The sequence below is a fragment of the Python bivittatus genome, unplaced genomic scaffold (genome assembly GCF_059951505.1).
Source record: "Python bivittatus isolate LINGU-HERP-01145 unplaced genomic scaffold, Pbiv_v1 ctg000000_np1212, whole genome shotgun sequence".
NCBI lineage: Eukaryota > Metazoa > Chordata > Lepidosauria > Squamata > Pythonidae > Python > Python bivittatus.
Window position 1 is genome coordinate 6,326,709 of NW_028277028.1, and position 26,923 is coordinate 6,353,631.

General features: G+C 37.8%; 1 protein-coding gene across 2 annotated transcripts in view; it reads right to left on the reverse strand.

The window, feature by feature from the left end:
• The window catches only part of TANC2 (tetratricopeptide repeat, ankyrin repeat and coiled-coil containing 2), a 352,683-nt gene that overhangs the window by 223,798 nt on the left and 101,962 nt on the right, over positions 1–26,923 (reverse strand). The window lies entirely within an intron of this gene.

Consider the following 26,923-nt stretch of genomic DNA (forward strand, 5'->3'; position numbering starts at 1 on the left):
GGGACCAAATTTCCATCACTAAACAACACAGTCGTAAAGTGGGATATCACATAACCGTGCTGGTTAGTGATGGCAGTTCTGGCACTTCTGACTGCCATTAAGTGAATCCCACAATGTTGTTAAGCATGATGTCATGTGATCACCATTTGTAACCTCTTGCTGGCTTCCCCACTGACTTTGCTAATCAGAAGCCAGCAATGAAGGTCATAAATGGCAATCATGTGACCGTGGAGAAGCTGTGACCCTTGTAAGTATCAGGACCAGTCATAAGTACCACTTGTTCAGTGCTGTCATAAGTTCAAACAATTGCTGAACAAGTGGACATTAAGTAAGGACCACCTATATTGTTGCTATTATTGTAAGCATTCTAATAGCAATAATTCTGTGATTTATTTCTTAGTGCCTCAATTTACAATATGTAATATCTTGAAAACCAAAAAAACAATCACTTTTAACTTCTCTTCATCCCTCCGTAAACATCTGAGCAAAGATATTTTCTTCTTCAAATCATATGTTTCAAAGCATACAGGTAGTCTTCAAGTTCTGACTGCAACTGGGACCGGGATTGCCATCGCTAAGTGATGCGGTCATAAAGCATGACATCACATGACCACATTGCTTAGCAATGGCAATCCTGGCAGTCCCAGTTGTTGTTGTATCCCAAGACACATGGGTCATTAAGTGGGAGGCAGAGGGAGTCCCAGGTAAGAAGCACAGCAGTACCGCAGCGGGGTGGGGGAGGCCTTGGGAGGCCTGGCACAGGCCATGCGTGAATTTGGGGAGGGGGTGCTTGCTGTGGCATGAGCTCAGAAAGGCCAGGGAATGAGGACACAGGGTGCATGGGAGGGAGGGAGGCCATAGAAAGAGGGTGTGGGTTACGTGTGTGCGTGTGTGTGATCACAGGGAGGCCATGGAAAGAAGGTGCAGGAGTGCATGTGTGAGAGCACAGAGATGCCAAGGAAAGAGAGCACAGGGTGCATGCAATCGCAGAGAGGCTGTGGAAAGAGGGTCCAGGTTGTTTGCATGTGTGCAATCACAAGAAGGCTGTGGAAAGAGGGTGCAGGATGCATGCATACATGTGTGCAAGCGCAGGGAGGCCAAGGAAAGAGGGCACGGGGTGTGTCCAAGCAAAAGGGGGAAGGAGATTGTGGTGCATGCGAATGAAGAAACACTAGGGTGCGGGAGAGACTTATCCCAGCAATTTGCAACCTTCCTTGCCGGGTTCTCATTGACTTTGCTTGGGGGAAACTGTCAGGGAAGGGCACAAATGGCAATCATGGGACTGCAGGATGCTGCAACCCTAACTGCGAGCTGGTTACCAGGCCCCTGAATTTTGTTCACATGACCACAGGGGCACTGCAACAGCCAGAACTTTGAGGACTGGTCATAAGTCCCTTCGTTCAGCACTGTTGTAACTTTGAACAGTTGCTGTACGAATGGTCATAACTCGAGGACTACTTGTAAATCACCACATACTAAAAATAAATCTACATTTGAGAACTAGCTAATCATTCTCTAAAACACCCCATCACACTGAAATTATCTTTCAATCAGTTCGGTATTCACAAATGTAAGCTATAGTAGCAAACAAAAGTGACCGAATGAATTTTTTAATGAAAAAATTAGAAGAGCGTATTATGCAGTTAAGATCACACGATACTCATTGGTTAATAACTAATAACTACAGACACCTATGTCACATTTATACAATGTATGGCATAGACCAAATTGTGCATCAAAATGTAGCTAATTTAAATACATCATTTACTATGCAAATGTCATATTCAGTAACAATTCAGAAGACCGCTAGTTTGGTATAGTGGGTAAGGCATCAGGCTAGAAACTGGGAGACTCTGAGTTCTAATCCCACCTTAGGCACAGAGCCAGCTGGGTGACCTTGGACCATTTACTCTCTCTCAGCCCTAGGAAGGAGGCAATGGCAAACCACTTCTGAAAAACCTTGCCAAGAAAACTGCAGAGACTAGTCCAGGCAGTTGCTGGGAGTCAAACCTGACTCGAAGGCACCAAAAAAAAAAAAAAAAATCAGGAAAGGAAATTAAGGAAAAGCAAAGAAGCTATACTATTTAACAGAAGTATAGAATATCTACTGAAAGTCCTCCATGTCCAATATGATATTCATTACTATCAGTTCTAGGATTGTAGACATACTAAAATAGTTTACATACCATAATAGCACAACCATTGCAAAACTGCTGCCAAAGACTTAAGCACCCAATCCTCACTTAACAACCCTAACTGGGACCAGCAACTCCATTCCTAAGTGAAGTGGTCATTAACAGAAACATCACGTAAATGCCCCGCTTAGCAATGGCAGTTCTAGCAGTCTCTGTTGCTGTCATTAAATGAATTTCACATGGTCATTAGGTGAGGACCCACCCTGATCCAAGCCATTCCTGCCTTGGTCTCTCCCAGCACCAAGCCTTGGTTCTTCCAAGGTAAGGGACTGCCTCCCCTTCAACTCCCCTACCCACCTATCTCCCCCCATCTCTGCCCTTTTGGCCATCCTGCACAGCATGAAGAGGCCGCTGTATTCCACCACCATCACCCCCCGCTGCTGCCCCCCACGGCCCTTCTTTCCTGTTCTCGTCATGATTGTCATGTTCTTCCTCCCCTCTGCTGGGCTTGCCACTGCCTCCGAGGAGTGCCACCTCAAGGTCTGCAGAATGGCAAGCAGCCTCATTGCTATAGCACAGCAAGCAACCCCAGAGCCACAGTATGGCAAGGAACCCCGTTGCTGCAGCACACCAAGAAGCCCCTGAGCCACGTGGCTCTGGGGCTGCTTACCATGCCAGAAAGGAGCTGCTTGGAGCTGTCGCTCTAGGGCTTTTTGCTCCAAGGAGCCCCAGAACTGCAGCATGGTTCTGGGGCTGCTTGCTGCACCACAGCAATGGGGCTGCTTGCCATGCTGCGGCTCTGGGCTTCTTGAAGTACCTACTTAGGAACCAGAGCTATGCCTCCTAAAGTGGCCCTTGCACTGCAGCCAGACATCACTGGCCTGCAGGACATTTCCACAGCACCTCCCCATGCATGGCCAGGATGGTTAGCCCAGTGGAGGGAAGGCAGGTGAAAACAACAACAAAGGTCATCTGGGGAAGCGGCAAGGGTTCGTTGTAAATGCGGGCAGTCTTGAATGTTTATCACGACTATGGGGGCACTGCAACAGTTGTAAATTCAAGGATTGGTCACAAGTTCATTCTTTCAGTGCTGTCATAACTTTGAACAGTCATTGAACAAATGGACGTTAAGTGAGGACTACCTGTAATTCTGTATTTTTTTTCAGTCTTCTCTTAGTGAAAATGTCTTAAATTCAGGGTCCCCTTCCTTTTGTGTAAATATGGTTCTAGTAGGAAAAGTCTATTACCAGTGTATGAAGAATTGAATGACAAACATTAAGCAAAAATGTTGGACTGTAGTACCCCTAAAGCATCAACAGCTATTTCCAACCTATTATATATTTGGTAGGAAACTTATAATTTGATTCATGGAATGTCTGGTTTCATTCATTGTAATCTGAATGTATTAATTTGCAATTAATTTTTAAAGCCTAAAGTAGTTTAGGAGGGATAATAAGAGCAGGAATAAATTAGTATGATTCTAATGCTCTTCAGACTTTAAAGAACTTCCACAGTATAAAAGTGCACAGTAACACTCTTCAATAGAGAGCCTCAAACTGGATAAAAAAGTAGAGACTGGAGTTTTTAAAATAATTATTGAATTAGATATTGAGTAACTATACTTCCTTGACCCACATCATTTAAAAACCTTGTTACTTACATAAGAAAACATACACATTTTAAACTTTATGTTGCAAGGGGGGGCTATAGGTAAAAACTCATCCAACAGGCGATCTTTCTCTAGCATTCTGTTTTCTATATTTATTCTTACATTTTTTCCAGCCTCCAAGAACAACAGGAATAATATTATTTCTTAGCCTTTTATGTAAGGTCAAGAGTAGTGTTTGTTATTCTCAGTTTAATAGGATATATTGGAAGTTGAAGGACTTTTTTTGTGTGTGCGTGCACACATTCATACAAACACACACTTTTAGGATTTAGGATGGCTTTTTGTCAGCCCTTCAAGGTAGGACAGGTCAGAAAACAGACTCCACAAGAAATACTGGACCTCTACTTTATTGATATAGGCTATAGTAACAGAATCTTGAAAGCCTGACCACTTCTTCCCTTCCTTCTCTATCATACTAAAGAAAGGTAAGGCAGAGTCAATTTAGGTCAGGGTTTCTCAACCAGAGTTCTGTGGAACCCTAGGGTTCCACAAGAGGTCACTAGGGGTTACCTGGGAGATCAAGATTTATTTTAAAAATTATTTCAAATTTGGGCAACAAAATTCTCTTAGTGATGAACACGGACCGAAGAAAAATCTAGTTACAAGTCTTTCTGAGCTCTCTGGAAGTGCACTATAGGTCTATGTTTATTTGGTTGAATCTATTCTTAATTTCTGACACGAGATAGGGGAGACCGTTGATAACAGGTGAACACTATATTGCAGGAAGGGATGAATATATTGCAGGAAGGGATGAATATATTGAAGGAAGGGGAGAGAGAAGTGCATTTTTCAAGAAATTAATGGACTCATCCAACTTAGTCTGTGACATCAGTGTCTCCCTACTGCATCTTTTCCCTGCAGTTTTCCTGTAGTTATTTTATCCCATTATTTTAAATAAAGTTCATACATGCTTATTCAGTCATGTCTGAGGGTCCAATGTGGCAATTTTTGAAGAGCAGGTGTGAGAGAGAAGAGGAGGATTCTAAAACAGACAATACTGATAAGTCCAATGATGATAATGAAGAATTTAAATCTTCTCAGGCAATTCCCTGCACTGGTATAGCAAAGGACTCAAAAAAAAAGTCCATCTTTACAATGAAAGCTATTTATCAATGGGTTTTACATGGACTGGTGGTCCAAATTACCCTATTCCACTGTACCTCATTTGTGGCAAACAACTTACAATTGCAGCTTTGGCTCCAGCAAAATTAAAGAGTCACTTAACTACAAATCACAACCATATGACAAGTAAAAGTTCTGATTATCTTAAACGGCTATTGGAATCACAGAACAAACGGAATAAAGCTTTTGTTAATAAAATGACAGTAAAAAAGCCCAAGAAGCAAGTTATTTAGTAGCACAACTTATTACACAGTAAAGGAAAAATCATACTTTGGGTGAGAAAGTAATCATGCCAGCATGTAAAATAATAGTGGGGGAAATGCTACGACCAGATGCAGTTCAAGAAATTGGAAAGATTCCACTATCAAACAGTATATTTTGTTTGATATACACCAATATACAGTTGGTGTATTGATGACATGTCACATGATGCTGAAGAGGTTTTATGTGATAAACTGAAGAACAGCAGCTTTTCTATCCAAGTTGATGAGTCAACAGATTTCACCAATAAATGTCACGTTATGGCATTTGTAAGATTTGTAAATGATGGTGAAATTCAAGAAAACTTTTTCTGCTGCAAAGAACTACATGAAACATGCAAAGGCCAAGATGTATTTAATGTTTTGTCTTTATATCTGGAAACAAAAAGTTGTCTTGGAGGAATTGTACTGCAGTTCAGCATCTGTACTGAAAGTGCTCCATCAATGGCTGGTTCCATGTGAAGTTCTGTTTGTCTTTGAAGAAAAGAAAACCCTGATGTTGTCACAACACAGTGCTCTCTTCACAGAGAGTTGTCGGTGTCAAAAACTCTTGGAGATGAAATGAAAAAAGTTCTGGATGATGCTACCAAAATGGTAAACTTTATTAAACAAAATGAAAAGCTGGACAAAAAGCACGTAAGTCTTCTGTTACACACAGAAATATGGTGGCTCAGCAGAGGAAGACTTCTCAATAGGGTGTTTAAGATGAAGGCAAAGTAGAGTATTTTTGAGAAAATAGTATTCCACGTTTTGCTGAGTGCTTTGAAGATGGAGAATAGTTGCAGAAACTAGCCTACTTAGTGGACATCATTCATCACATGAACCAGCTGAACAAGTCTCTGCAAGGCACTGTAGAAAATGTTTTGACTTCAAGTGATAAGATTCTTGGATTTAAAAGAAAACTGAATGTTTGGAAAAATCATATTGCAAAAGGAAATACTGAAATGTTTCCACTGCTGCTTGGGCTTGAGAGTGAGGAAGGATACCAAAAAGTCTCAAATCTAATTGAAAATCACCTGGAAATATTGCAGAACAAAATTGATCAGTATTTTCCCTCCCTTTCAACACAAATATATGACTGGGTGAGGGATCTTTCTCTGCATCTTCTGCTCAGCCCGAGAACTTCACTTTGAAAGAAGAGGAAGAACTTTGAGAGCTGCAGTCTGATCATACACTCAAGATGAGATACACTGATCTGTCCATGGACAAGCTCTGGATTTCTGTGAAACAAGAGTATTCTGCCATTCATAGGAAGGCACTGAACATTTTGCTGCAGTTTTCAACTTCTTACATGTGTGAGCAAGGTTTTTCTTATTTAACAAGCATCAAAAGCAAAGACAGAAATCGTCTTATTCAGTTTAAGATGAAATCTGTGCGTGCTTATCTCAAGTTTGGCCCAGAATTGAGTATTTGCACAGCAAAAAACAAGCACAGGTTTCACATTAATGAGGCAAGTTTCATTCTTTATTTTTAGTTTAAGAACACTGTTAATGGACATATACAGGCCTCCCAGAGTCCCCCATTGTGGGGAGATAGGCGGGGACAAGTTAAATAAATAAATAAATAAATAAATAAAATACACGTGAAATGAATATAATAAATTTGTAACTTCTGGCCTATATTTGAGCCTGAATATGCAGGGGTTCCCCGAGGCCTGAACAACATTTCATGGGTTCCTCCAGGGTCAAAAGGTGGTTTAGGTTATGGTTATGAGAATACTGATTTTTAAAAAAAGGTTCTTCCACCTGTGTTATTCTTAACATCCTAACATTGACAATATAGCCATGAATAAAATCTGACAATGAGATTATAAACAATGAATAATGCATACAATCATTACATATAGTGGTGCTTAAAAGTCTGTGAACCCTTTTGAATTTTCAGTAGTTCTGCATATTGAATATGACCTAAAATGTGATCTGTTCTCCACACAAGTACTAAAACTAGATAAAGAGATCCAAATTAAACAAATGAGTCAAAAACATTACACTTGTTCATCTATTTATTGAGAAAAATGATTCAAAGCTACATATTTGTATGTGGAAAAAGCATGCGAACCTCTAGGATTATGTGTGTGGCAAAAATATCTGAACCTCTTCTTTAGCACAGTTCTCCAGGTATGAGTGACAGATTGAGAGGCAGTATGCATTAGGGCAAACCTTTGTTTTTCCTTTAGAATACTGGAACAATATGTAGTTGCAATAAATTAATAAAATCAACAACCATAAGAATAAGGAAAAACTCCCTTAAGTTAAACTCAGCTTGAGGTGCTTGTATGGGCACATCTATGTACTCTTCTTGACAACAGTACAGAGGGCATTGGCTATTGCCTTCTTCCAGGAAGTTCCCTCAATTTCCCAGACTAGCCTATAGTTATAGGATTTTGTGGTGAGCTCCCATTTACAGTGATGCTTAAAAGTTTGTGAACCTTTTTAAATTTTCAACATTTCTGCATAAATATAACCTAAAATGTGATCTGTTCTCCATACTAGTCCTAAAACTGGATAAAGAGAACCCAATTAGACAAATGAGTCAAAAACATACTTGTTAATAAGAGTACAGAGCAAATGGCACCCTAACACACAACATACCTACTACCAACGGTGTTACACAAGGATGCATTCTGCCCCAATGCTGTTTAACCTCTATGTCAATGACATCCCGGATTCCTTTGCTCTCAGGATGTCCATATGCCAAAGATACTTAATAAATCTATCAGCATTGGGGGGAGGAGCCAAGATAGTGACAAACTAGCAGCTCGTGAAATAAGGTCTCAGTTTGTGTCTGGCTTCACTCCTTCTGCCTCAGCCCTACAGCCCAAAAATGCCATCCAGAGGCAAGAAAAGAACCCGGACCAGCCCTAGTGATGATACTGGGACCCATAAATCCAATAAAGCAGAGAAACAGACAAGGGTTGACTCCTATCTCCCCACCTCAGAGACAACACAAAACGTCCTATACAGCTTCAGGATCCCCTTCACCCCCTTCACCCCCAAAGAATATGACAACACAGAAGCCGGTAACAAGACAGGCCTCCTGATCCTCCAAAACACAAATCACTCCCCAGAGCAGGGAGGTAGCAGAGATAACCCGCTGGAACAAGTCCCCCACAACTACATTATTCAACCTTTCCATGAGGTCTGTCTTTTGTCTGCAGAAACTCTGATCTTTATACAGCAATGGCCAAATGACATTGCAGTCAAGAGAGACACCTTCCAACAAGCTCTTGATCTGCAAATTCTCCATGGCAATCAGGTGGTTAAAATGGCAGCAGAAGCTGCCCATATTGGCATTCTGGAAGCTTACCCTACGACATCAACAGGGCATCCAGAAATGGTTGATATGGCCAACTACCGCTGTTTGTTACAGAAAAAGCAACTCCTCCTAGAAATCCATCAGAGCACCCATGGATGGAACAGCCGTAAGATTATTGTGACCTTCCCATCTCATCTCCTAAACTCCCAAAACAGAACAATTGATTTGAAAGATTTTCACTACTTATCCAGTCCAAGAAATGTTAAACACATACTCCTGAGTTTCAACCATCCATCTCTCCCCACCAGACTCACACAAATGAGCAAACTGCTATGGCAGACTCATCACATCCAAACTGTCAGAGTCTTTAAGGATGAGTTAGTCCGTGACCTCATCACTGGGAAGGTGACAAATGATCATAACCCTGCAAATAAGAGCCATAAAAACCTATGCTCTAAATGTAGTAAATCTGCCAGCTGTGCCAAGAGCGAAGAGGCTAAGCACACTTCAAGGGTGGAAGTTAAATCTATAAACACAGAACTCAGTAATCTGAGAAAAAAACTAGCAAACATTAAAACAACAATTCTGACATACCCCCCACCCACCCCCCAGAGCTGATATGGAAGTCCAGCACCAATCTAATACATCTGCCTCATTGAGCTGCTCATCTTTAAACCATCACACACTGCTGCCTCTCCTTTGACTCAGACACACAGAAACCTGTCAGCACATTACTCTGACTTCCTCACCAATAACAGTGAAAGTGACATTGACAGTAACTTCTCTGAGAGCTTCACACCAGCAATTCTCAAGGAACCCATGCAATCCCAGTAAGTTGATACCCAAAAGAAACTGCCTCACAAACAAAACAAACCTCAGCCAAGCACTACAGAAACCCAATCTGGAAGTATACCCTCATCTGCTTCTAAAACTGAGGAGCCTCTTCTGGCCCTGCAGGAACCGACTCACAAGAAAAACAGCTCCCTTCACTTCTTCTTTCACTAGATAAACCAAAGGATGCTCCCCCTGCTAAAGAGTTGAGCTCCCTGCTTAACAGTGATCCACATTTTGCTGCCCATGCTGCACTGATTTTTCTGGTTTCCTTGCCAGAACTACAAGCTCCCCTGCCTTCTCACAAGAAGAGAGGCTTGATGGACCAGCAGATGGCAGAGAAGGGAGATCAGGAACTTGATGGTATCCCACCTTTCCCCCCACAGAGGAAGACACAATTACAACCATCTATCAACATTCTTCTGTGCGTGGATGACACGGTCCTTATGGCATAACCTCAATCTTGGCCTAAGGAGACTACTCCAAAAGTTGGTGCTTACTGCACCATTAATTTTTTGAAAATCAATAATGCCAAGACCAAAGTAATGGTATTTGAAAAGAGGTGTACTAAATACACCTGGTACTTGGACAGGGAACCTATAGAACAAGGCAACTCTTTCTCATATCTAAGGGTAGTTTTTACCAACACAGGGTCATACATAAGCCATTTTAAAAAAAGTGCAACAAGGGCCTCAGCCAACTCTAAAACACTTCTAAAATTACTTAATTATAATTACTCAGGTACCCTGGTCCCTATATTAAAGGTCTATAAGGCTAACCTAACACTATGGTGCAGAACTGTGAGGAATGTCACAGTCATCAGTACTCAAATCCAGACCCATTTCCTAAGGTCCATTCTGGGAACAGACAAAAACACTCCAGCCTCTTCAGTTAGAGCTGAAAAAGGCATCCACTCCATCCATAGTTCTACAACAATTCGAGCTTTCAATTATTGGTGGAAGATACTTTCAATGGACCATGACAGATTACCAGAAAAGTGTCTTGTTGAACAGTCTGGCATGTCCCAGCCTATCACATGGCTAAATCAGTTTGTTTGTTTTCTGAATAATTTTATTAAAGATCATAATTGCAATAGTAAATCCAGTATAAAAGAATTATCCAGGTCACTCTCTTGGTTTATTATTTGTAATTCCCTTTTGATTTTTAAAGCATCAACTGATTTCTTTTATATGTCCAATGAGACATCTTTTTCCATGTCATTCTTGTAGCTGTCATTTGCAGATCCACTTTCATTGTCAACTCTGTCTCTGTCTTGTCAGATAAAACTTGTTCCTCTTCTGCCATTTCTTCCATAACATCTTTTGGACACAGTCTATCCATAGAAGCAAACATTGCTATTGGCGTTGTTGATGTTAACTTCTGATTTTATTTTTCAAAAGTGTCATTCAGTATTTCCAATGTTATAATATTTTGCATCATTCTGTAGCTGTTAATCAGGTTTATGTATTCTTCTCCTTTCATTAGTTCCCTCCAGTGTCCAATTTTTAAAATTGCTTATCTCTATGATGTCTTAGAAAAAATTCAAAACGAGTCCACTTTCCCACAGGAAGGATTCTTTATAATTAATTCCAAAAATCTTATTTCAAATTTATCTGGACCCTTAATCTGTTTATAATTTTCTAAAATCAAAGTCTTAATTAGCTTTTTGCTGTTTATTTCAAATGTTTTAAGTTCTTAAGCTTGTAGTTAGAATTTTCTTTCGTTAAGGATTGAAGGCAGACTCACCTGGTGTTTTCAGACTTGTCAATCCAAAGTTCTCTAACAGCTGAAAAATAATTAACAAGCAATTTCCGGATGTTAGTAGAAAAGGAATTATGCAAACTTAGTGTCCTTTTAAAGGTGCTGACAGGCGATGTCATCAAGTACCTCATCCAGAAAGGATATATATATGTGGCATCCCACAAATAGAGGATATCACTCATATCCTCTTTGACTGCCAACTTTATGCTTCAGTCAGAGAACAGCATTTAAAGTAGCTAAGTGACAGGATAGCCCATTGGGGCCCCATTAATAAGATATCTCACTTCCTCCAAAGTACAAACACATGGACAGTAAGAAAGACTGCCAAGTGTATAGCTAAAGCCATTCAACTGAGAGCTTCCAATCTAGATCAGATTGGAGGCAACTGCCTGATTATTTCATTGAATATTTTTTATATCCCAACACACTGTATTATTTTATCTTATTTGATATGGTCATCAGACTCAGCAATAAACAATAAAATAAACGTAAGAGTACACCACATGAAGTAGTGACTAAAACTAACTTGCTTAGTTTATCTATCAGGACCACAGACTTCTCTGTCGTGGCACCTGCCCTTTGGAATGAGATCATCCCTGAAATCCATGTGGCCCCCATCCTGTTGGTGTTCCTTAAAGCTTGAAGACCTGGTTGTTCTCCCAGGCCTTGGGTTGAGATGGATGTGGCCCCTTGTTGGGTGCATCTTTGTTATTTTTGGTTCTGTCTGTATATAGTAACTGGATCCCCTCTTGTTTTGGTTTGTATTGGTTTTTATGGTATTATATTGCGAACTGCCTAGAGTCAGTTGGAGTCAGGCAGTGCTTAAATTGAATTAATTAAATAAATAAGGTTCTTTGGTCCCCTTGGTTCTTGCTAATATGTTTATTTCACCCTGAAAAAAGGCATTCATTCAGACTTGACTTGGTATGAGTCCACTTCTTGCTTCAACAAGAGAATGAGCAAATAATCTCAGACATAAAACAGCATGTTCCTGATGCCAACTTATAGGAAGATCAAAGCTTATCTACCTCACTACTGTTAATGTGATCTATGGAAGATACCTTTTGCTCTAGTCAATTATTTTAGTAGTATCTTGTCTGTTCCTCACAGGAAACTATTTTCATTGGCTAGATTTAATGTATTGCCATTAATGGTTCTGGAGGGATAGTAATAATATCCTGTTAAAAGATTGTCCTTGTCCCCAATCAAAAAGGTTGATTGAGTCAGTTTCCCATGTTTTGTTCTGCTATCTATGTCTCATTAATACCTTCATTAGTTACTTGTCTGGGCTAGCCAGATGAAGAAAATGTGGGGTTGGGGTGGGTTTTTTTCCCCGTCAGCTAGGGATTCATCTACAGAAATAAGCAGGAACAATCAAATTCTGCTCAATAGTGATTGACATAAGAAGGATATGGAACTCATTTTCTGGAATGGTTAATATGATGGTTACATTTGATTCTTTGTTACTATTTTGACTTTTAAATAACTTTTTATTTTATTATTTCTTAATTTCATTTATTTGAAGCTGCTGAATACTGCTTTTCTTTTAAATACTTTTTATTAAAGAGTTTTACAATGCTAAAAGATAAAACAAACTGAAATCAGAAACAAAAGAAAAGAGATACAAAGTACAACAGAAAAAGAAAAAGAATATTTTAAAAAGTGACTCCCAATCTTCCTTGCAACAAGTAGAGGGAAATTAATATTTCCTCTCCCTTTATAACATTACATACATAATTCACTTCTTCCCATACCTTCCCCCTTTTATCCATTCACAAATCCAAAAACCATCATTTCTGTCCAAGTGTTGGCAAAAATTCCATAAAGAGTTTCCAGAATTTTATAAAGATATTTCTTTAACCCTTTAAACTTTAACCCTGATCAAACAAGTCAATTTTATGTATTGTCGAAGGCTTTCACGGCCGGCATACGATGGCTGGTGTGGGTCTTCCGGGCTGTGTGGTCGTGTTCTGGAAGTTTTGTTTCCTAACGTTTCGTCAGCACCTGTGACCGGCATCTTCAGAGTGCAGGAGCACAGATAGGAGCAGTTCGCTGGCGTCACAAGTGCTGGCGAAACGTTAGGAAACAAAACTTCCAGAACACGGCCACACAGCCTGGAAGACCCACACCAGCCAAGTCAACTTTATATTCCTCCCTTTTGCTCCTGAAAGCCTTAATCTTTAATTCATCAAATTGAATCTCCATTCAAACTTTCTCCCCTCTCAAAGATTTCTTCAAGATTTTAGAAACCCCCTTTTGCAAATCCAAAAATAAGTCCTTGCCCAGGTCCTTTTTCATTTCTTGATTTGTCATTTGTATTTCCATTCTGTCATCTCTGTCTTATAGTCCACAATTTCTTTATTTTCCAGTATTTCTACATCAGCTAGGATTTGTATCCCCTCTTCATCCTGTCTGTCCATAAATTCTTCCATATTGTTGTCTGTCACATCTTTCACTGCTTCTTTATAATCTTCTTCAAAAAGTATGTCTGTAGGCACAGAAATTGTTGCTGACAGTTTAGTTATAAATTTCTCTCCTAATTCTTCAAAAATCCTTTGAAATGTCTCAAGCATCATACCTATATCTGTCATTTTGTAGATTTTACTTTTCTTCTTCTTGCCTGGAACATTAGTGCCCTCTAGTGTCCCTCTTCTATATTCACAAAGTCTCAAGTTTCCTTGTTGCTCTGTTTTCAATTTTTAGCCAATGATATCTTTCCTGATAGACTAAACAATTTGTGTTCCCATGGAAATATTGTTTTGTTTACTCAATTTTTCAAAAGTCTTAGCAAAAGTCCTAATATTCCAAATTCATCTGGGTTCTTAATCCATTAAAAGATTCTTATTTAGCTTTTTGCCATTTGTTTTATATTCTTTAAATCCTTTAAACTGTTAGCTTCTCTTCTATTTTGGGATGAAGTTTTCCTCACTAGGTAGTTTTTCAACCTTGTTGTTTGAAAGACCTCTTTTAACTGTAAAATAATTGTAAATCCAAAGGTGATTAGCAAGTGAGGTGAGCGAACCCAGCATCCTTAAAGGCCCTGCCGCAGTTGAGAGCTTGATGGGTTCCCTTGTCTTCTGGCACTCAATTAAAGGAGAAGAGCACTTAACCCGTGGAGTGACCACTATCCTGTGGTCTTGTGAGGAGCAGCCATCTGGAGCACCAGTGGGCAATCTCTCATCTTCTCCTTGTCTGGAGAGGTTCCATTGAACTGAGCTTGCCACTTTCAGAGACATCTAGTTAGCCATTTTTGTCACCCAGAAGCCAAAACTACTGTATACTGCTTCTAATCATCATATCATCTTCCAAAATCATCTCCAGCATTTAAGACATCCCTCACCACACCTCAGGCTTATTAATCTTAATTTATAAACTTAGGAAAGTACATCCTATCTCAGAACTTGGTATTCTAAATAATTACATTATTCTTGAATTCAAATATCTATGTTTGACTAATTTTACTCATTAAGTGATAAATGAGTTCCACCTGTAAGCAACTGTAACCAGTCCCAAGTTCAGATAAAAGAGCAGGATTGGCCTCTTGCTGAAAGACCACAAAAACAGGCATGAACCTATGGTTATGAAAATGAAATGTGACTTCCAGGAAGAAATGGTGAACTGAAGATGGCTCCCCTGAGAGCAAAGCTGATGACCACAGTGAAATGAAGAGCCGGAGTGAAAAGCTGACTCTTTGTGCTTCCTCTCTGGACAAGGAGAGGACTGGGATTGCCCACAAGTGCTCTGGATAGCTGCTTCTCATGAGGAGACCACAAAATAGCAGTCTCTGGTCGGTTTAGAACACTGGGAGTCAAGGGAACGCCATCATAGCCAAAGCCAAGGTTCAGCACCTTTAAAAGGACACAGGGTTTGCATATTTCCTTTCTTAATCACCTTTGGAAATTAACTGCTTTTTGGATATTAGGAACATCCATAATGGCAAGTTTTATTACACTGGGTGAGTTTCCTTCAATCCTTAGTGAAAGAAGTTTTATACAAGTTTAAGGACTTAAAAAATTCTTTTTTTCTTTTTTGGAATAAACAGCAAAAGAGTGATTAGTGTTGATTTTGGAAAGTTATAAATGAACTAAGGGTCCAGATGGATTTGAAGTAAGATTTTGAAATTAATTATAAGAACCCTTCCTGTGGGAAAATGTTGTTGCTTGGAATACTTTAAAAAATATGATAAGATGGGATTTTGAAGGTTGGACACTAGAGGGAATCAGAAGAAATTAAAGTTTACAATTAAAGGAGAAGAGCACTTAAGTTAGACTTACTAGTATAGAATGGACCAAAATACTTTAACATTGGATATATTCAAGGATATTTGTGAACAATAAATTCAGAAGTTAATTTTAAAATTGTCTGCCATTATAGATAGACTGTGTTTAGAAGAAGATATGGAAAAGGAGCAAGCTTTACTGGATAGGACTGAGTCTGATTTGAAAGTGGATTTAAAAATTATGAGCTATGGGAATGATGTGGAAGGAGATGTTGCACTGGATATACAAATTAAACCAGTTGATGTTCTACCAAACCAAGAGTGACCTGGATAACTTTCTTATACTGGATTTACAAAGAGACTTGCTAAAGCTTTGTAAGAGGGGATGAAGAGAAAATGAGAAGAAATCAAGTTCTAGGACATTATTTGAGAGGATTAAGCATCAGGATTGTTAAAAGTAAAGGGAAGGAATATAAAAAGATCAAGATTGTTAGAAGAAAAAGGAAGGAATATAACGTTGGTTTATTTGATCAAGGTTCAATCAATCAATCAGTTTATTACAGTCATAGACCAATACAACTAAAAATGCACATAACATGTCTACTTAAATATCTTAGATATAATAATATCAAGTAAAATCTATATCATAAGTATAATTTGGCCGCCTAAATGTTATTTATACATGAAGTCAAACGGCCTATCCTATAGTGTTATTTATTACACTACATAATTATTACTCCTTAAATTATGATATCCTACCATTATTAATTGTTAGCTAAGATAAGGTGATGATAAAATGATAATATCTAAAATTGAAATGTGTTGGTGATATTTCTGTCTGTTTTTTCATGATCACCTACTTAGTCCACCCGTACCAAATCGATTCCACTCAGCAAGGCCCCCTGACTCTCAAAGTAGTATTTTCAGGTCTCTTTGGGAACTGTTAATGCAAACTAAAATACTAGTTGGCTATAATCCACTACTGCAAAACCTTTCAGCAGCTTCCTATCCGATGTTGACGGATCTTTATTGCCGCCGCGCAGAACCTGGCTACCTGTGCTGTAACGTAAGGCCGGTCATCCATGAGAAGCATTTGAAGATAATCTGATTCTTGACGGCCAGGCTGGTTGCTGATCAGGGGTGCGAGCAATTTACTCTGTGGGACTTGGTAAAAGATACAGCGGAGGAGAACATGACCCATGTCTTCTACTTCCTTGGCATCACAAGGGGATCAAGGTTAAAATAGACATGTTGTTATCTCTGGTAACCCTTAATGGACTTTTGCTGACCGGGACTGAACAACAAAGCTTTAAAGATTTGTTTCTAGACAAGAGATACGATATTGGAAGAAGGGATATTTTGTTGTATTTTAAGAGAAGGTGATAAGTTATTGACATTGTTCATACTTGTTGCAATGAAGGGGGGCAATAATTTCTTCATATGTTTTTCTTTCTTTCTTTTTATTTTTTCTTTCCTGCACTTTCTATTTTTCCTTTGTATTCTTTTATTTTTTTAGTTTGTATTAGTTCTTGCCTTTTTATTTTTTTAATAATTGCAATTATTAAATAACTTAATAATTAATCTTTTTAAAGGTAAATTTAATAATCTTTTTAAAGATAAATTTAATAATTAATCTTTTTAATTGCAATGCTTAATAAAATTATTATTTAAAAAAAAGGATGAAAACAAAATGTCACACTGAGAATAACATTTGGGCTTTAGCCAATGCATCAGCATTGCATTTGGGGCTTTAGCCAATGCATCAGAACTGTCAAATAACCAAAAGCAAGGTACTGATGAAAAGCATGTGACTGGCCAAACACTATCCAAAATTGTGGAGCCAGGAAAACATCTTAAACTGGCCACTTGGAATATTTAAACTAGGCTCCAGGTCAGACATCATAAAATAATTGTAGTGAACTATTTTGATATGGAATGTCAACTGTGGAATCATCAGAATCAGTATTCAGCGGATTTGAAAATGTCCATGTCTATATACCAGACAATGATGATTGGATGTTGTTGTGCTACTCTGAAAATGAGAAACATTGTTGGCTGAGCTATAGAAATCATAGCTTCCAAAAGTATTGTGAAACTTCCAACTAGTCTCAAGTCAATTAGCATTTCTGTCACTTTTAGGAATAATAAAAATGCATGTAATCTTAGCGTAGGCTCCTGGAGCATCAAGCACAGATCAGGCAAAAGACAAATTCTATGCAGTTACAAATGAACCTGAATTCATTGCCATGGTGAGAACTAATCCTGATCACTGATGAACTGACTGTTCATGTTGGTAACAACTGGCAAGGCTGGAAAAAATGTCCTGGGCAAATTTGATATTGGAAAGATGAATGACAATGCCTGCACCTGCTATCATTTGCAGCAGAAAATTAGTTAATGTCTGGAAACAGCTTATTTCAGCATCTGCTAAAACATCAATTGACATAGTATTCACCCAGTAGAAAGGATAAATCAACTCAACTATTTCCTAATTGGCAGCCGTTTTCAAACATCACTTGAACTGCTTATAATGTAGCCAAACCCAAATGTTATGAATGGGTGAAACTAAAAGACCCTACTTGCAAACAACAATTCCAACTAATGCTTACCAACTGATTTGCCATCCTTGAACATCTGGAAGATATAAATGATTAGGTACTATAATTCTCAAAAAAATAATTAATGAATGTGCCAAAGAAATCTGTCCCATAGCAGCAAAGATAACCACGGATTTGGATGAACGCCTAGTACTGATAGACAAGCAAAGCCAATGCAAACTCAAAGATCTGACACAGTACCAACAGCTTAATAAGCAAGTCTGTACCCACCTCAAAGCAGAACTGAATGTGTATTAGAATAACAGTGCAGAAGAACTTGAAGAAGCTGCACATTGCAATGAATATTGCAGCCTCTACACCACATTACACATCCTCAGAGGTAAATTGCTGGCTCCATTCATTCCTTCAAAGGATCTAGCAGTTTGAGGAAATATCAAATTCATGGAAACAGGCAATGACAGTGCCAATTTTCAAGAAAGGAGAGAATCAAGAGTGCAAGAATTACCATGGGATTGTCAATCGTGGGCAGGGTATTTATGAAAGTACTCCAACAAAGGCTTTAGAAAAGAAGAAAACAACTAGCTCAAGAACAGCGCAGTTTCTGGCCTTCAAGAGGATATGATGACCAATCAGAACAATTGCTTGAGGAATACATCAGATACAGAAAGGGGCTTGTTGCTGTGTTTGTTCATGTTGCAGTGGCATTTGACAGTGTCCAGTGGTCAATTGTTATAGAAAGTGTGCCTGCTAAAATAGTACACCTCTGCAGCAGGTATATAAGGGATCATGCAGTTCTGTTTGTGTTAATGTCAAATACTTCCCTGTATGTACTCGTGTGAACCAAGGCTGTGTTACATATCCCTTGTTCTTCAATACTGTAACTGATGCAGTCATGTGGAAAATCTTTGCTGGTTGGTATGGTGTCATTTTTGGACAAGATGAATTCATTATAAATCTAATGTTTGTTAATGATAGTATGATTTTTGCAGACAGGGAAAAAGAAGGCTATGACATCCTTCTTGTCACAAAAACTGCTGCTTATGCATATGGCTTAACAATCAATACTCTCAAGACCAAGGTATTCACAACTGATGGCTCTTCAGGCAACCATCCACTATGATCGAGCTCAGCTTGAGCAAGTTGAACTATTTAAATACCTTGGCTCAGTTATCCAAAATAGCTACCACAGACAGTATCAACAATCAAATCAGTTAGGCTGCCTTGGCCTTTGCAGCATTGATGTGGTGCCTCTAGTGCAAAGGAAGCATAAGCACTGCTACCAAAATATACATCTATTGATCATTAATACTACAGATGCTACTGCATAATACAGTAACTCAGACCTCGCTTCAAAATGATTTGAAAATCTAGAAGTTTTCCAAATGCATTGCCTAAGTCGAATATGATAGGTTTCAATGTATGACAAAATATGAAATAAAACAAGGAATGGTACTGCAATCAATTTGCAGAAATTCAGAAGAACTGAATGTGGTGGTTTGGCACCTCTGCTGCATGGTCCCATGCCAACTTCTTTACTGATTGCTCTGGAAATTATGCTTTATAGGCTGGAAAGTATAGTTATCAGCTCCAAAGAAAATTTGGCTGAAGCATGTGGAAGAAGAAATACACTTAAACCTTATTTTTGAATAGCAAATAACATCTTCTAATCCGTATTGTACCTTCTCATAATCACAGTGAAAACTTCCTGAAAAAAGAAGCTATTCATTTTCTGATTAGTGAATAAGTACTTACATTATATATTAAATGTTTCAATTATTTATATTATGCTTTTCAAATTAGTTTTTCAGAGGTTTATATTTAAAACCAAAATAAAGAATGCAACCTAAAACCAGAAAAAAGCATAAACACCAACAAAAGCAACACAATAATAATAAAATTACTCCTCCCTTATTAAATATTATAAAGAAATGTTCAAATGCTAACTAAAATCAAAGGTGTCTAGGAGATATGCCTAGTGACATACTATCAAGAAAGTCTTGTCCCTGGTATTCAAATAACAAATCCTTAACTATAAGAAGGTGCTAGACAGTAGCACCTCTGAATCCTATTTTTAACTGGACATGTTTGTATACATAAAGACATTTCTTGAGATAACATAATTTCATGCTGTTTAGGGTTTTAAAAGCTATCTCCAGTACTTTAATTTGAGCTTTGAATACCTCCACCAAAAATGGTAGCCAATTGATGTACATGCACGAAATAGAATCTTTACTATATTTCCAGTGTCATAACAGCTGTATTTTATACAAACTGTAGTTTCCAAACTATCTTTAAAGGCAGCTCTACTGAGAGAGCATTGAAATATCCAATTCAAAGTCCATGAGTGATTGAACCTTGTTTGGCCTTCTTGGGTAGGACCACACTTTGGAAACACAACTACTAATACCATCTAGGTTTCCAAGGATAATAAAGGATTCTAAAGCATTCCCAAACTGTATACTTAATTCTTCAGGAGTACAACCCATCCAAAGTAAACTGCATTTCTTTACCCAGATTATGTTCATCTAGGCCCAAACTGTCTCAAAACACATATTTTCTGGAATGTTTACAATATCATCAGCATATTGGGCACATTTCAGCCCAAACCTCAAGATGATCTCTTTCAGCATTTCATTTAAATCAGCATGTGATATGGAACAGAGCTCTATTGCACCTTGTTAGTACAACACAGGGCAGAACAACAGACCTTTAGCAATAACTTCCTCAATTTTCTTACATAAAGGAAAAACTGTAAAGCAATCTCTCAGACATAATCTTGTAAAGTTATCTAAAGTTATGGCATCTAGCACTTATAGAAACCTTGTGCCCTCCATACAGTTGAAACTTCAGTTCTTCTCAGACTTAACAACATGGCCATTAGCAAGGATTATGGGAATTACAGTTCAAACATCTACATGGAATCAGTTGTCTACTCCTTAAATTATAATAATGAAAGCTAGTGAAAGATTAGGAAAATCATCAAGAAAACAATCTCCTGTTCATCTCCCAGTATAAGATTTTTCATCTGAACCTGGTCTTAATTTCAAACTGGAAATTATCTAAAGAATGAGGGCTATTCAGAAGTACTGGATTTTATTTGTCATTAGCACTGGATAACAACCATAAAAAATTGAACTGAATCACCATTATTCACTGTAAGTAAATGGGCTACCATTCTCTTCAAACGTGGCTTAAGTTGTTTCATAACTATTCTAAACAGTAGTTATTCTCTCTCTCTCTCTCTCTCTCAATGTGATGTCTGTAAAGACAACGCAAGAATTACTTGGCAGGGTCTGGAACATATCATGGTTGACATACCTACAAATTGCTGGAAGAATAAAATCTGACCTTAAAAATGAGTGAGGAACATTGAGAAAAATGTTAGCATTTGAAATGCTCAGATAGAATCAAGAGTACCTATCAGGGCATATATATAAACTCCTACTTAGTTATGATACAGAGACATAACAAATAAAAACATGTATGGTAAATGCAAAATTTTAAAGAAACAGTTCAACAATGGGAAGAATTGTGGAATAAATCTATAAAATTTACCCCAAGAGAAAACTGGTATAAAATGTTTTACAGATAGCTTATAACTCCATCAATAATTGCCAAAATAGACAAATCATACAGTAATAATTGTTGGAAATGCCATGAGACAGAAGGAACATTCTACCACATGTGGAGGACATGCAACCCCCCCCCAGAAGTTTTGGAAAGACTTACACTATTCAGAGAATCTTAGAAATCAAATTCAAAATAAAACCATAATTCTTTTTACTAGGCATAATTCTAGAATATATAAATAAAAAATGCCACAATTTATTAAGATACACGCTCACTGCTGCGAGAACAAACTGCACAGCAGTGGAAAAAAGAGTACCAACAACTGGGAACTTAAACTTGGAGAATATGCAGCAGTGACAAAACTAACAGCATATATACATCATAGAAGTTTAACTAAATTTAAGCAAGAATGGCTTCCATATATATATTATGTATTACACAGCAAGGCAAATATACACTTATAGTAGAGTTTCTAAAGTTTATATCAATTACAACTATACACTTAATCTTTGAAAACTTAAGCCTCTTCTGCTGCAGGCTGGGGAAAACAAGCAAGGTCATGAAATTCTGAGCAGGCTTATCTTTTCGTGTGCTTTCACCTATTTGGTAATTTACTCATTTTACATAGGATCACTGAATATATTTGCAACCACAAGCTGTGTGTAGAAAGTAAATACAGCATCAGCCCTTTCTGTCCATCTCATAAACAAGAAGCAGCCCATCTCTCTCTCTCTCTCTTGGTTATGCTCTCTCACACATGCACACTACAGCTATAGCAGCATCATATGTCTTACATGTTTACTTCACTCATGTGCACACATGGCATCTCTGATTCATATATAACCACCTGAGACACCTCCCTCTTTAGAGCACACATACTTACTTCTTCAATACAAACACACATAAATTCAGACTCTTACACCATCTCTCTCCCACACAAGCTACCGATCGTATACAGGTAGTCCTTGGGTTATGACCACTCGTTCAGCGACCTTGCAAAGTTACAATGGCGCTGAACGAGGAGGACATACAACCAGTCCACAAAGTTGCAGCTGCCATAGGGTCCCCACAGTCAAATGCTTGACAACTGGTTCGCAATTACAACAGTTGCAGCATCCCACAGTCATGTGATCACCATTTGCAACCTTCCCTCCCAGCTTCCCACAAGCAAAGTCAATGGGAAAGCCAGCAAGAGGTTGCAAGTTGCTTCTGCTCCCACTGCTTCTTTGCCTGCCTGCCCACAGCACCCACCTACCCACCCGCTCTCCATAGCACCTGCCCACAGAACCTGCCTGTCATTCAAATCAGACTCAGTGCCAAAGGATTTGAAGGTAGCCAATTAGATCTTTTCCCTGTGACCATTTTATACAGTATTTTGCTAACAAAGTCACTAGATTCACAGACGTTGTGATTCTTCATGGCCAGAATCTATATTTGTGAGGAAGTGTTTTTCAGTCATGGTCCTATATTATGGAGCTGCCTTCCCTTAGAGGTGAGACTTGCCTCAACATTGATTGTCTTCCAAAGGCTGGTTCAGACAAAGCTTTTAGTTTAGTTTAATGGGATGGTGCTACCATGTGAATGGTTTTTGTATGTTGCTCCAGTTATTTTAGTGTGACTATTGATTATGTGAGATGGTTAGATAGTATTACTGAAGCAATGAGCATGAAACTGAACGAACTCAGGGAGGCAGTGAAAGACAGGAAGGCCTGGCGCAATATGGTTCATGGGGTCACAAAGAGTCAGACACGACTTAACAACTGAACAACAATTGATTATTTGTGTTTATTTTTATTTATTATTGTACTGGGGACATGTTATCATTTCTACTGTGGATATTTTATGCTGTGTTACATTATATATTGCTAAGAGGATTTCGTATGCAACTGCTAAAAGTTGCTGAGTGTACAGGAATTTAGTCTAGCCAAGATAAGTATCCCTGTTCTTCTTTTAAAAATTATTTTAAACATGGCCAAAATTGTTTAAAAACTCCTCCCATTAGCGCAATGGTGATTAAGGTAATGTGAAGCCTCCCATAGGTTGAGCTTGACTCCTGATGACATATTTTGTCACCAATATCGAAGTGGCTTGCTATTGCTTTCTTCCAGGCATGTTTTTTTCCAATGCTTTTACTTCCAATCTAGTCAACAGCCATGGGATTTCCTAGTGTTCTCTCATTCAATTACTATCCAGATCCAACCCTGTGTAACTTTTTCAAGATCAGCAAAGTTTAGCGAAGTGCTTTATCCTACACAAATATGTCCCTCTTCTTGTAGAAAATTCACTGTTTCCCCACTGTTCCATCCGTCTAAGAACTTATCAGCCCCAGTGGCTCATAAACAACACAAATACAAATCCATGCATTTTCAGTTATGTTCACTTTTGTTTGTGAACAATTTGTGTATAGCGACTAATAAACTTAATTACTAATTTAAAAAAAATATTTTTGAACAAATAAGTGACTTTAAAGTTCAGGTGTATTTTTGTACAGCTTACAAAAATATAAATTGAAACACTACTATCAATAAATAAAAATAATTGTATTTCTATAAGAAATCCCCTTCTACTAAGAAATTAGATCAGCAGAATTAGAAATACATATGAATAGGTGGGCTATAGTCCAAAAGGTGGGGGAAGGTGCTTTAATGCTGGGGGGCATCTGTACCAAAATTCACCACCTTTGCTATGCTTTTTGATCCTCTCAAATGTCATCACTATCATTCTTTTGGCAAGGGAAGTGTATTAATTTTGGAGCTGTTGCTGGAAAGTGTCCCAAGCATCTTTAGGCAGTTGTATTCATTCCCCTCTCATCATCCAATTTTCCAAGGGGCAACCACATAAATTACTTCAAAGGCGCAAGACTGATTTAGCCAGTTTTTAAAAGAAGAACATGCCAGCTTGGGTGCTACTGCCTGAATATATGACTCTAAGCAAATTCACATTTCTCTAACTGGTTAGCCCAATAATACTAAAATAGTTGAAGAGCCTTGCCCTATGCAGCATCCAATCAACCTTTTTCCATCACTATAGGCATGGAGATCACAAACCCCAGAACAATCTCTATTGGCCTTTTCAACTTCAAAATTGAGTGCAAGATATTAAGCCATACTTTTCTCACCAGTAAGAGAGAAAAAAGCTGTATTTTCAACATGGGGCCTCCAGAACTGTGCATAATGTTATAAAGAGGGTACTACCACCACAGATCTGTATAAAGGAACTATAAATAATGGCATGACAATTCCTTTTCTAATAATTCCTAGCATAGAATTAAATTGCCTTTAATATACCTGTCTTTTTAAATGTATTTTGTAGTTTTAACTTTGGACTATTTACTCTGATTTATTATATCATATATGTTTTATTACAAATTACTGATTGTAACCTGCTGAGAGCAATAATTGTGGTGGGCTAAAAGCAAATTCAGGAATGAATATAAGTAAAAATTATATCTCAGCTGCAGTATCTACCAAAATATCCTGGTTAATCCTCCAATCCCCAAATTGCAGCACACTGGCATTTATTTATATATTCATCCAGACTATTTATACTCTTCACCCAAGCCTTTGGCATGAGTGAGTGAGCCCCGTTTGAATTGTATGGGTTTCTTTCTTTTCATTCCAATCCAGTTTTTTGTCATCCTTTCCACCTTTACTCTTCATTTTTGTCTGTTGTTATATTTTTTCTGGTTTTTAACGTTTTTATTTATAACCACACAGAGTCATTGGGAGTCATGTTGCATATCAATGCTGCTGCTGCTGCTGTTGTTGTTGTTATCTGACTATCCCAGGTCCTTGGGAAGGACTCGATAGGTGGATAAAAATGCCAAATCCAGTCTAAACATCTGGCTGACTATGTGACCAACCATAATAATGATAATAATAATTTCATTTGCCAACTTATTGAATATTTGTTCATTTTGACAAGATCTTTTATAGAGCTCTTTATACTCTACTTGTTTTAAGCATCCTGAATAACCTCTTTTTAGCTATATTATAGATGTATACTATATTTTATTATTCATGCCTAACTCCAGATTACTAACATTTTTTAAAGAAACCAAAAAGATTTGTAAATCAATCACATCAGATCCCCACTATAAGATTTGTTCATTTATTTCAGTTTTTTGCTTGTCAATTGAATGAGGACTCATCAAATCCTCCCAATCTTACTAAGATTCTTTTTGAGAATCTTTTGATTTTGAGAGGGTATTATATTCTTTTGGAAAGTTTTGAGAGGCTATTATAGATGCATTATAGGAGTTTAAATACACTACAAAACATCTATTAAATATTCACTACCAATAAGTTGGTACTCCCTCCAATAAGGGAGACTTCTTCTTAAATCAGATATTTCACATTTTACTGAAATATCTTTTACAATTTTCAAATGTTTATCACATAGACTAAGATGTAAAAGAATTATCAACTACCTAACCCTTTCCTCCTCTTCAGAAAGAGAAAAGGATTACTCTAATAAAATACATAGCTTGAACCTCAGATAATCTAATAACCATATTGTTTCCCCTCCCTCCCAAAAAGTACTTCAAGTGTGGGCCTTTGCCTGCCATCTTCTATAGTTATGTCAGAAATAAAATCATACTTCATAATCTTTCCTACCTACATTTACTGCTCCATTCCAGGTGTTCCCATGTTTCTTTTGCTCTTCCTCAATTTTATTTATTTATTTTTGCCAATTTGTCAAGAGAGCTGCACATGGATGTTCAACCACACTCAATAGGATTTATTTCTTGGTAAGAATGCATAGATTTGTAGACTTACATATGCTTTACACTCTTGATACTGAAGGGAATATTCCTTTTGAGACTGAAAAGTTGTTTTTTTTTTTAGTTTGTGGAAACAAGGGTTATCAGAAGTTCAGTATAATAAAAACTTGATTTATAAACACAATTTAATAAAAATCTCTTTAAATTCAAAAACTAAGTGTGGGAGCTCAATAAAAAGTATCTGTAGCCATCACAATGTTCATAAAAACAACAATGAAGCAGTTACATACCACTTTAAGATATTCAAGTATATTTTATTACAGACATGAAATTGGAATAGGGAACCTCTCCCCACCTCCACCTTTCTCTCTTAAGAGAGTAACTACTTGGGACAAATAACTGAATATCACACACAAGATTTTACACTGCCAGATAATTTTGAACCAATAATCTATAGTGACTATAATCTATCCTACTGGTCTGTTGAAGAATTTTTATAGCTCTGCTACCTGAAACCTTTTAACTGGAGTTACCTTTCTACTGGTAAAATATATTCTCCACTAATGAACAACAGTGAAGATGTCTGCTCCTATTTAAATTAAATTAGAAATGTACATTACTACTAAAAACCAGCAATTAGGGGAAATCTCTTTTTATTCAATAGCTTAAAACAAACTTGCCTTGTACAGGTAATCTAAGAAGCAACAAAAATGAAACATATGACCATGCCTGGAAATAAACAGTATCAAATTGCTACATAAGGTTACGTAAATGTTATGAAGCTGCTGGGTGTGGCTTCACGATCACATTTACTCATAGA